This window comes from Calidris pugnax, unplaced genomic scaffold, assembly GCF_001431845.1.
Source record: "Calidris pugnax isolate Ruff unplaced genomic scaffold, ASM143184v1 scaffold273, whole genome shotgun sequence".
NCBI lineage: Eukaryota > Metazoa > Chordata > Aves > Charadriiformes > Scolopacidae > Calidris > Calidris pugnax.
The window spans coordinates 10,654,884-10,667,219 of NW_015094508.1; positions in this window are offsets into that span (position 1 = coordinate 10,654,884).

Consider the following 12,336-nt stretch of genomic DNA (forward strand, 5'->3'; position numbering starts at 1 on the left):
CCCTGCAAACATCTCCTAGTGATTGTGATTCACTTGATTTCTTCTCCTGCTTTTAACAGAATATTTTGCAACTATTTTTCACCTCTGAAACTTCTCTGGTCGTGTCTTGGTGATGTGTTAAATGAGAACTGAACAGGGATTCTAGTTATATTTCTCCGGAGATTGCATTATGAGGGAACACCTTTAATCTCTCAGGAAAAACAAGGGTTTATGTAAAGATGGATTTCTGCTATTTACTAGACCGTCCTGAAAATGGTCTCCACACAGACCACTCACCTCTGAAACTTCACTACATGAAAGACGAACAGCACCAAAATTTAAACTCCTGTCTTTCACGTCTGCAGTTATTTTCAATTGGACTTGTTCTACTGTTTCTCTAAGATAACATAGCAATAGAAAACTGCAGCTAGCCTCAGTGGAAGCCAATCAGCTCCATCCTGATGAAATACTGGAAATGGCTGGATTTCTCTAGGGAAAAATTCTGCACCCTGAGTATGGTTAGGCAGAACTAATTAGGAAAAAGAGGGAGAGGGACATTTCTACAATAAATATGTGTTGATTATTTATCAAAGCAAGACCCAAAGTGGCAATCTGAGTATGAATGAGGTAAAGGAGTATGTGTGCATTATTGCTTCTACATATGATTATTAAATCATGTTGGTTTTAGACATCTAACTTTATAATCCTTCTCTTTTGGCACTAAAACTGCATTACTGAAGTGGGAGTAGGCAGATTTTAAAATAACAGCTCGTAACTTTAACCCTCTTTTGAATTTAGAGAGTTTTGTTGCCAGGTGTGTCTTCTCAGCTTTTTTAAGCTCTAGAATTATTCTGATATTTATCAACCGACTAAATAGAAATCCTTTGGTGAAGACTAGGCAGCTGGGAAACTAGTTAATGAATTGCAAAATCTTTTGTATTTTCTTGTATTGGTATTACCCTGGTATAACTTTATTACCTGCAGCAAGTATACTTTTTTTAAAAAAAAGACATTTTGGAACTACAGACAGATCATAGGTAATGCATCTGAATTTCATTCTGCCTTTGAAATCACAGCATTTAAAACATTCATAAAGTATAATGCTTCTAAAGCTGGAAATGGTTTATGCCTATAAACAAGTGATCATAATGAGAAGTCCTAACTGTCTTCTCTGAGAGTACTCCACTGTTCCAAAGCACCAAAGTGGCATACCTTTTAAAATTAAGACAATCTCCTACTTAGCTCTTTCATGTGCAGCCAGTCACCAAATTACAGGATTCAAAATACTAAAAAAACCCACCAAACTTTAGACAAAAGAAAATCTTCTCTTCTTTGAAAAAGTCTTGGGCATTGAATTTGAAGAAGTACAACAGACAGTAGAAAGACTAAATGAACAAAACTCGCTGGAAGCCACTGACACTGAAATTGTTAACTCCCTTAATGTTCCTTATGTTACACACGCATGTGCTCTGGGACCAAGACAACTTGCATCCCGTTCAAGAAAGAATCTTTTCATCTTTCTTCAACAGTGAAAGACGCAAAGGTGCCAGGCAATTTTAATGGGAAGCAGAATCTAGCAATGTTCAGGGATCATTTATACAGCTTTAAGCTCATTTTAGTGAGTCATAGAATGGCTGAAGGTGCTTCTGGAGATCACCTAGTCCAACCACACTGCTCAAACAAGAGTCAGTACAGGACTGTGTCCAGTCAGGTTTTAACACCTTTGAGGATAAAGATTCCACAGCCTCTTTGGGCAACCTCTTCCAATGTTTGGTCACCCTTAGTGTAAAAAGACCTTTTCTTCTATTTAACCAGAATGTCTTGTATTTCAGTTTGTGCCCATTGCCTCTCCTTTCACCGGATACCAGTGATAAGAGCCTGGGTTGTGTTCTTTAGTCCCTGCTTTCACGTATTTATACACATCCATAAGTTTTCCTGAGGCTTCTCTTCGTCCAGGAGTCCACCAGTCGCAGCTCTCTCAGCCTCTTCGTGTATGTCAAATGTTCCAATTCAAGTCATCTTTGAGGCATTTTACTGGACACATGCCAGTACATCCATGTGTCTCTTGCACTGGACTGGACACAGTAGTCCAGGTAAGTCTCACCAGTGCTCAGTACAAGGGAGTATCACCTCCCTCAACCTCTTGCAAATGCTCTTTCTAATGCAGCCAAGGATGCTGTTGACTGTCTATGCCACAAACCTCATTGCTGGCTCACGTTCAGCTTGTTATTCACCAGGATTCCCTTGTCCTTTTCTGCCAACTGCTTTGCAGATGGTTGGCCCCCAGTCTGTATTGGTGTACAGGGCTTTTCCTCTCCAGGTGCAGGACTTGGCATTTCCCTTGTTGAATTTCATAAGGTTGCCTTCTGTTCCTTTCTCCAGCCTGCTGAGGCCTGCTGAACGGCAGCACAACCATGTGGCATATCAGCCACTCCTACCAGTTTTGTACCATCTGCAAACTTGCTGAGGCTGCATTCTGCCTAATCTTCCAGGTCATTAATGAAGATGTTAAACAGAATTAGCCTGAGTATTGACTGCTGGAGTCCCCCACTAGTGATAGGCCCTCAGTTACATTTTTTACTGCTGAGAACAATCCTTTGAACCTGGTAATTCAGCCAGTTTTCACTCCAATTCATGGTCCACTTACTCAGCCTTTATTTTCTCAGCTTCTCTATGAGGATATTATAGGAGAAAGTGTCAAAGGCCTTACTAAAGTCGAGGTAAATAACATCCGTTATTCTCCCCTCATCGACCAAGATAGATACCTATTGTAGAAGGAGGTCAGGTTGGCCAGGCAAGATTTACCCTTCATAAATCCATGCTGATTACTCACAATTGCCTTCTTGTCCTTCATATGTCTAGAAATGGTTTCCAGGATTATCTGCTCCATCACTTTCACAGTGGTCAAGGTGAGGCTGACTGGCCTGCATTTCCCCAGATCTTCCTTCCTGCCCTTCCTGAAGACAGTAGTGACATTTGCTTTCTCTCAGCCCACAGGAACCTCTCCCAGTTATCATCACCTTTCCAAGATAAGCAGGCCTTGCAATTACATTGGCCAGCTACCTTAGCAGTTGTGACTGCATCCCATCAGCAGCCATGAACTTGTATACATCCGGTTTGTGTAAGCTTTCCCTAACCTATCCCTCCTCCACCAAAGGTATTTCTTCCTCACTCTGGACTTTTCCACTGGTCTCAGGGACCTGGGGTTGCTAAAGGTCTTATGAATAAAGACCAAGGTGAAGAAGACCTTGAGCACCTCAGCCTTTTCTGGGTTCATTCTCTCCAGGTCGTTTGCCCCATTCAACACTGGGCCCATATTTTCCCTAGACTCTCTTTTGCTGCTGAAGTACCTGCAAACTTCCTAACTCCATCCCTGCATGCTCAAACAGTGGCTCTATATTTCTCCTGGGTCTGTTTACAGAGTTTCTCCTAACTGTCCATCCCACCCAATGGTCTTTAACATAGTACAGTCCCAGAAGGACCAGGCTACTTTAACTGTTATGCTTTTTACTGTAGGAAAGGGACAGCTGAAGTGGGGCCTGGGTGCCTTCTGCTGAAGCCTGTGAAAAAGAGCCTGTCTTGGCCTGCACCTCTAATATGGCAACACGTCATCCAGACATCAAAGGGAAGAGGAGAGGAGCACATGCAGGTGACTTTTCATTAAAACTCTCCCTTGTTTTTCACTTGGCTCAGACAAGCTATTCATTATGTGCTCCTGGCTCTCTGATCATCTGGATGCAAACTGTTCTTGCATTCATAGCATTTTACCTGCTCCTAGCAGAGGGAGTACAGGCAGCAAGGTTGGCTAGAAAAGAACTCAATTTAATAAAATATTTTAAAGATTCTTTGGTTAGTTTTTCATTCTATTTGGGACAAAATTAAGACCTCATGGATTAAAGGCTCAAACCAGCCTTAAAATAGCATTTTCCCTTCTAATACAATGTGTTATGATTTTCTTTACCTCAGCTACCATGTGAAGAGAAAATAATAGAAACATAACACATGAGATCAGTGAGGTGACTGGTTTGCTCTGTCACTGTGCCTGTATTTTCTATGTATTTTCCCATTTCCATTCCCTGGAAATCCTTTTAGTCCTTCATGCTTCTTCACTTCTTATTCTCAGGAAGGTAATTTTTATGAAATTTCCCTGAACTCTTTCCATTGCTGCACTTTTGTCAATGAACATTCCGAAGATGGTGCTGCCAATGCACTTAAGATCCCGTAGCATCTGCAATACATATCCTGCTGGTAGTATCTCCTTAATACTGTCTCACCTCTGAGGCAGGTACTGCACACTGACATTGTGGCTTCACTGATCTGACCAGGCTAAGACATAAATCTTATTCATATGGAAACATAGGAAATAGCGGGGCAGTCCCAAGCTTTGCATGCTGTGTGAGCTCCCTACATCTATTTGAAGTGTGAGAGTAACATACCTCTTGGAGCAGAAAGTATAGCAGTTTAAACGCAATGCCCATGCTCTGCTAAAAGTACCAGGGCTTGCTTCCCCCTCAAAGTCTCAACTACCCCTGCAATGTTTATTCTTTTAGATGATGGGAAAGAGATTACATTCCCCAAACCTCTGCTCATTCCAGGCCCCCACATGAAATGTCAATCACAGAAGAATGTGCAGATACTCACAATGAGATCACTTCCCATATAAGTTTTAATCAAATTAGTAAATGGCACTGACATTTAAATAATGGTTTAAGACCTTGTTTTAAACCTTCTTTTGAGATAAATAAAGGCAGTTCACTCCTTTCTACATTGTTTTTTCTGGTTATCTGCAAGTTCATAAACACAATTTTCTGTTGTTCTAACCTTAACTCTTGAAGAATTACTTTGGACCTGGTTTTATTAATGGTTATTTCTCTGCTTGCCTCAAATACCCTTAGTAGGAATACGCACTTTAGGATCTCCAAGAGACCTCTCAAATAACTTTCAACGTATAATTCATTCCATGGCAAGCTTCAGCTGACAAGTTGTAGATGTGTGAAGTCTATCTGAAACTAAGATGACATTAAAACTGTCTTCTTGTCTTGTAGCAGCAAAATCATTAGTCTCCATTAGTCATCACCTAATTGCTCCCTGTATTTCATGTTTCCACTTTTAATTTGGAGGTGTATACAACAGTAGATGAATCATTATGGACTCAAGCTTTGGCTTTGTGTCTATATAAAGCCTAATCATTCCTTTATGGACTTGAATTTAGTTGCAGAAACTAAGTTTTGGCACTCATGTTAGAAAATCTTGTGAAGTAGAAATAGCACTTTAACAAGAATAATAGTACATGGAGACTAAAGTAGATAGCAAGGACAAAGGAAAAATCTGAATTAATAGAAACACCGAGTTTCCTCTAGGCTTCATATGAAAATAATCTGTTTTGTCCTGTCTTCTGAGCAGGTAAGATACTAGGGAGGTAGACAGATTCCCTGCCAGGAGATGACACAACTTTGTCAGATTAGGATACATGGTATCTCTTCACATAAAGAGGTAAGAGGCATCAGACTTGGCCACATCTGCATTCAAAAAAGCCAGATAAAACAACTGTGTCCCAACATATAGTCTCCTCTAAGCAGTTACAGCCTCTATATTTCCTAAGGACCTACCTTCTCCAGTGCTGGGATGTACGTCCTCACCCAGAACAGGTGGAGAAATTCCTCTCAGTAGAGGACTCATGGTTGTCTGGTCTACAGACATTTTATTCTCTCCCTTGAGAACTGTTCTCATCTGAGCTCAAAGTGCTGGTTTGGAGTATGACACACTCCACTGCCATCAAAGCTCAGTGAGCAGTGGCAACTACACCTTTCATCTCTATCTCTGTTTCTCTGGGTTTAAGAAATCCCAGCAGGACTTAGCGCCGCAGTGTACACAGACAAGTGAGTAACATGAAACGGTCCCAGACTCGGGAAGCTCTCCATGTAAGACCATGGAAACACATACCAGGTGTGCAAACACCTTGATAAATAAATGTGGAAAAGTCATATTTGCATGTTGCTTTCAGGCAATCCCATTGCTGCTTGCCCGACATGTTGGTGTCAAAGTACACCAGAATACACAAGAAGTTTTGCATGTAGGACCATCATTTGGACCTTCTAAGTGATGCTCCATCCCAAATACGTGGAAAGTTATTGAGAGAGATATTTGGATAGAAATCTTATGCATGTCTTATAGGACTGTTATAGGAGAGGTGACCTTTTCTTTCAAAGAAGTGGGAAGCAGAAAGTAAAGTAAATTTCCAGTAACATTTTTACCAAGAAAAGGGTCTATCCCATATTTGTTGATGCCACAGTCTCCAGAATTATAAGGCTTTAATATAATATGGCCAAAGCCACTCCCTGAGCACTTTATGTTTGTGCATGTTTGTTTGGGGTTTTTTTCTTATTTAATCAGCCTTTTCCTAGCAATGGATCAAATCACTTCTGCATCTTGTTTGTAATTAGATGGAAGCACTTTGGAGTAGATAAGATGAGCAACCACACCCAGCTCCCACACTGGGGGACCTTTATTCACTGCCATAATACAAACATACAATGCCCACAACATGCTTTATGGTCACAGTAGAAGTTGTTGGAGACATAGATTCCTTTATGAAAAAAGTACTATTTAGGCTGGGTCATAGTAAACAGTGTTCCCTCCTCCCCTACTCTCCCCAGCCCTTGTGGGGGGCTGTGTATGTGGTCCATCTGCAAAAAATGGTTCATGTAGTGCCTTTCTCATATTAATAGGCTTGTTCTTAGCATAATAGGAAATGATAGGCAGTACTGCCCTATCCTGACACGCTTCAGATGGTATTGTAAAACATGAGTCTGAAAGCTGACCGCAAACAGTGATATGGTCTTGCTTGTAGGACAATAATTCTCTCAGAATTTATTGTCTAATATACACCACTGCTCTTATAGCAGGGAATTCATAAACACAGCATAGAAAGTGGCTAGGCCAGTGCATTAACCAGGATCCAGCAAGAGAGCGCCAGTGAGGTCTGGGGCTCTGTAATTCTTTCATAGTTGAGAGGGCATCACGACTGGAAACATCTTCAGATCATATCCCTGTAAAAGTATATCCATGTAAACAGCTCGGCATAAACAAACTGGGACTCACACTTTCCCCTGTGGTTCTTTTGCCAATATGAATCCATTTCATCTTCTGTGGGGCATTTGTGAAATAAGGACCGCAGAAGCATTTCCATGAAAGTCAGTGATTGCCTAATCCCTTGCAATCACGCTGTTCAGAAGTTACACTAATTTTGGCTTTTCTTTAGTTTGTGAACACTGCAGCAAATCTTCCTTTTTGGCTTTGATCTCCAGCCCACTCCCATTCCAGAGACTCAGACTGCAGGGAAAATAGGTGATGTGACAAACAAAAATGTTGGTGTTACTGATTCGAAGATAAAAGGAGGCTTGAGTCAGCTCTGTGTGATATACCTCGGACCCAAACTGCTGGCGTCTTTGTTGTATGAGGGCTGAATGAATGCAGCCACAACACGAGTAGGCTGGCATGGAAGCAGAAAGGATGCCCTTTTATATTGGCTTGTATCACCCGGAGAGAGCACGGAAACAGGGCAAAGGGAAGAAGGGAAAGGGGATGGGATCTCCTTAAATTTGCTTAACTTCCCTTTCCTGTTAAATCCACATATATGCTGAAATGATTTAGAGACACTGCATTTGCTGTGTGACAATTCAGGGTACTGAGTGTTTGAGTCTGGAAGTGGGTTTACGTGGAGGGCCGTAGAAATATATGTCTTTTCCTCATTCATGGACATAGCGCTATGATGAGCAAACACCTGTTCAGGAGATGCTAACTACAATATAAGGGCTATCAAGAAATTTATGAAGCTAGAGAAGTTAAACCATAATTGAAAACATAATATCAACTCCTCTCATTTCTCTGTCCCCACCTTTATTTCTCTTTCCAAATAATCTATAACAAAGGAAAACCCAAGGGAATATAGAGCTGCTCTTAAGAAGGAAGCAATGAAGTAAATCTGGTTAATTAAAAATCTCTGGAAAGAAAAGGAAGAGTTGGAGATAGTTGCTAAGTAAACAGAAAACCTGATTTGGAATACTGCAAGATTTTTGTTTAAATGTGGTGCAATTTGAAGAAACTCATCTTCTCTTCAACCTGTAAGTAAGTCTCTCCATGAAATGTGGAAAGAAGGTCCCACCCAACTATTAAGAGATTGTATATAAGCACAGAAAAGTTTGTGCAGCTAACACAACATCCTGCTTGCCAAGATCATCTTGCTCTAATTCTCTTGTCAGCAAAGTCACTTTGTAGAAGAGCTATTAACTCACAATTTGTTTACTTGATTTTTATTTTCTTCCTAGCAATTTCATAATTTTGATATTCTTTGGGCTTTTTTTCCAGTCCCAAAGCACTAAGAAATCCTGTTGAGAACACAATAAACTAAAACAAATCAATGCATGTGAATGGCAACAAATGTCACATTGGTTATCTTGCTCTGTGAAACACTAAGCAGCTGCTGGCTCTTAACGAAGAGGAAAAACAAAGCTCTGTTAGTATTCCTGTGCACACTTTGTTGTTTCACTTAGCAGCTGATTTTGGAAAAAGAAAGAAACAGAACTGATTTGATGTCTTTCCTCTCCAGATCAGCCCACATCCTTCCTAGGGCAGGAAGAGCAGGTGAATAGGACACAGGACATTTGCCACTTCTATGGCTTCAATTATCCAGTTTATTCCATGGAACAACAGTGACAGATTCCAGCAATGTAATTAGTTCAGCAAAGAAGTGAAGACGAGAGAATCTGCTGAGGCATTTTGGCATAGGCACACTGAGTGTTGAAAAATCCCTTCTGCAAAGGACTGTAAATCTGTAGGGAGCAATTGTCTCCTCATATGTGTGGTTTGTCCTCACATGGAGAAGAGCAAGTTGCTTGGTAAAAGAAATGAAAGACAGATGAGGGTTGGGGGTGGGGGTGTGAAGAGGGGTGGGAGGAAGAAAGCAGGGGAAGCACAATCTGAAAAGGCAGGCATGAGGGGGCACTGGGACCCGGAATCCTGACCACCAAAATGGACACATCAGAGAAACAGGTTTTATGCCAGGCTGACATCGGAGTCCTTCCACTTGCCCTTACTTTGCAGTTCCCTCAGAAGCTGTACGGTGGGACTGGGGATGCTTTACATTTTCTATCCTGCAGTCCAATGCTGAATCATCTAGGATGTCCTGTCCCACCAATCTGGACATCTATCAACAGAGGAAGGGTGATGTGGTGAAGACTTGGGAACCTGCCACTGACTCCTCAAAAAGAGAACTATGGTGCAGGTTTTCTTAGGCATGTTGCAGCCACAGCATCGAGGTGCACCTAGCTATGATTTGGAGGAAGTAGCTGGGGTTTCTATTAAATGTTGCTGTAAACATCATTGCACGTAGTAAGCTAAGGTAGGGAGCTAAAAACCAGGGATAAGGCATTGTTAGCCTTAGATAAACACCTTGGAATTAAAGCACTGACAACTTTTCATTGCCAGACATATTTTGGAAGTTTGAATGAGAAAGGAAGGATGGAGGTGATAACCGTAAGTTCATACATGGACTCTGTAGTCTGCCACCAATAACTAGCCCTCAGGTGAAGGAAGTGGTGTGGTTGAGTGACCAGCATGAAAGCAAGGGTTACCAGAAATGTGGGCTCTCCAGGGTCTGTTCCTGACTCTGCCAGACCCTGTCCATGTTCCTTATTCCTGGATACATATAATGCTGCTGCTCTCCTGAGACCTGCTAATGAAAAAGCTTTTTTGTTATGATTATTTTGAGCTGCAATGACACTTGTGTATGGACAGTGCCATTTGTGACCCTAGTGACTTGTCACAGGGGGACACTTATGTTTCCCCCCAAGGTATATGACTGTTTTGTTGAACTTGCACTTCAAGAGTGACATTCAACAAAAGCTACAGCAGATGTCAGCCACTTCTGCCCAGCTTTCTTCTCATCAGTGGTGCCTGCAAACTCGACATCTGCAGGGGGCAGGATGTGCCCAGGCCACCTGCTTAAAGGGAAGGTATGCTTGTAGGACCAGTTCATGAAATCACCTGAGACAAGCAACTAAGTTCAGATGCCTCTGTGTGATCTGCATGAGCCACAGAACAATGTTATTTATTCCCTGGAGGATTTTGTGTAGATATCTTTCCCTTGAACCCCTTTTGTTCAGCAAAGGACAGCAGAGGCGCAGTAGTGCAATATTAAGAAACGGAGTATCCCTTTGGTTCAGTATGCATAGCTCCCACAGAAACTGCTTTCCCAGAATCAGGAAGCTTGTATTTACCTTCATATCAAATAACAGTTATTAATATGGCACAGTGGGTATGCTTAAATTTATAGCAGATCAGAAGTTTCTGTGGTGCGGTCCTGTTAATTTGCCCTGTACACAGAAGTCAGCTGAATCAGCTTTCACCACTTCAAAACCTTACCAAGACAGGGATGGAAGTGCTTGTTTTGAGCATATCCCAAAATACAAAAATAGTAGTAATAAAAATATACAAGGCATGTGGTGGGTTTGTGTCTGGGGATGCATCTAAGGCTAAGCAATATGCACATATTTCATTTTCATTCAGAGGGAAATATGTTTATCCTTTGAGGCTGTAAGAAAACTGGTTGTTTCTTGTTCTGAGCTGGAGTTCAGATAATTTTGTTGTAATGAAATATGCATTATCCTATACGTAATATTCTAGTCAACATAAGGTTTAGAAGGCAGTTAACTATTAATTCTTCTGCTTTAAAGTGCTTGAAGTTTGCAAGAAAAAGAGAAATAACTACATTGTTTGCATTGGGAATCTTACCTGTCTTCGAAACTGTTTGGGTTAGAATAAGTTAAAAATAAATCCTGAGGTACTAAAGAGGCTTTAATAGCATGCATTTGAAATGGTCATGAAGGGAGAAAGGGGAACACCAATTACACTATGGCACTGAAGTTTTAAAGGTTAATTGCTTTTCCCATCCCCCATCAGGCGGGTTTAGAACAAGATATTGTTCAGATATAATGAAGGAGGGAGGTAGTGGAATTCTAACAAAAGCAGCATGGCGTTTGCTTGCAACTGGTCTCTGTTCATATGCTTCTGCCGCAGCTATATAACATGAAGAAAAACAGCAGAGATGATGTCGACCGAGAGTTTGTTTTGCCTGATGCACTGGAAAAATGGTTCAATACTGGTTCATCCCCGCAAAGCTATTACCCTTTGAATGCTGGAAAGGTCAGCTGGGGTTATCTGCTGCGTAAGTACTGGCTGCACAAATTCCTGGGAGGGAGCTTAGCTCTTGAAATGCTCCTTCTGAAACAATGATATTTGGGTCTTTGTTTATGAATCTGCCTGCTATGAGTCAATCCTTTTCTCTGTCCCCCTTTCAGATGGCCTGTAAACAACTTTCCAGATGGGCTGACATCCCACTGTTGATGGAGAACGTTGGGTGAATATCCTTTTGTGTTACTCCAATAGAAGAGGTGTGTTGTACAACTTTTCTGCTTGCATAGCAGTGGATAGGACATTAAAGCTGTATCTGAACCAACCTGATAACACTGACTGGAGTCCAAATGGAAGTCAGCATATACTACTTCTGTCTCTGTTGCTATAACTGAATAATTCTGGAGGGCTGTAGGTGAGAATGATAGATAAGGAATAATATATACTGTTAGCAAGAAATACAAATCCACTCACCTGATCACAAACAAGGGAGCACTTCTGCTATAGGCATAGCCTATGTCTGACAGTGTCTTCTGCTGGGAATTAGTACAGTCATTTAGATCATGCTTGAGTTTCCTCATTAATAACATGTTTGCAACAATGATAAATTGTCCTTTGTATTTTATATTGTGGCGGCAACATTTTTAATTTTAAAAGTAGCCCATTTATGGCATTGTTAGGGAAAATAGTGTTTGTGCAAGGTACAGTGAGATATTACATCTGCAGCCTGTAACCAGTTTTAAATCAGGTTCTGTTTTTCTGACAAAATGCTACTATCTAAACTTTTCGCTGTTGGTCGAGTTTTGGAAATAAATAATTTTTAAATTTGTCCAGTTTACATGGGTAACATCATTAGGATTGGGTCCTCATTTCATTCAACTGCAAACTGCTGCAGTGAATAACTATATGGATTGCTCCCTAATGTCAATAATTCATTCAGTTTGAAATGTTATAAGAGTGACTTTGGCATTTTGATAGCTTTTTGATGAATAAGAAGCCAGAGGGAGACAGTACTTACCATTAAAAACAGTCTATTATTTATTGCTCTAGACTAAAGAAAAATGGCATTTAATTACTAGGAAATTAAGTCTTAGCTGGTTTATTCTGATCCTCAAGTACCATTAAATGGGTGTAGTTGAAATCTGAGCTTTTCTGAATGTTGACTAA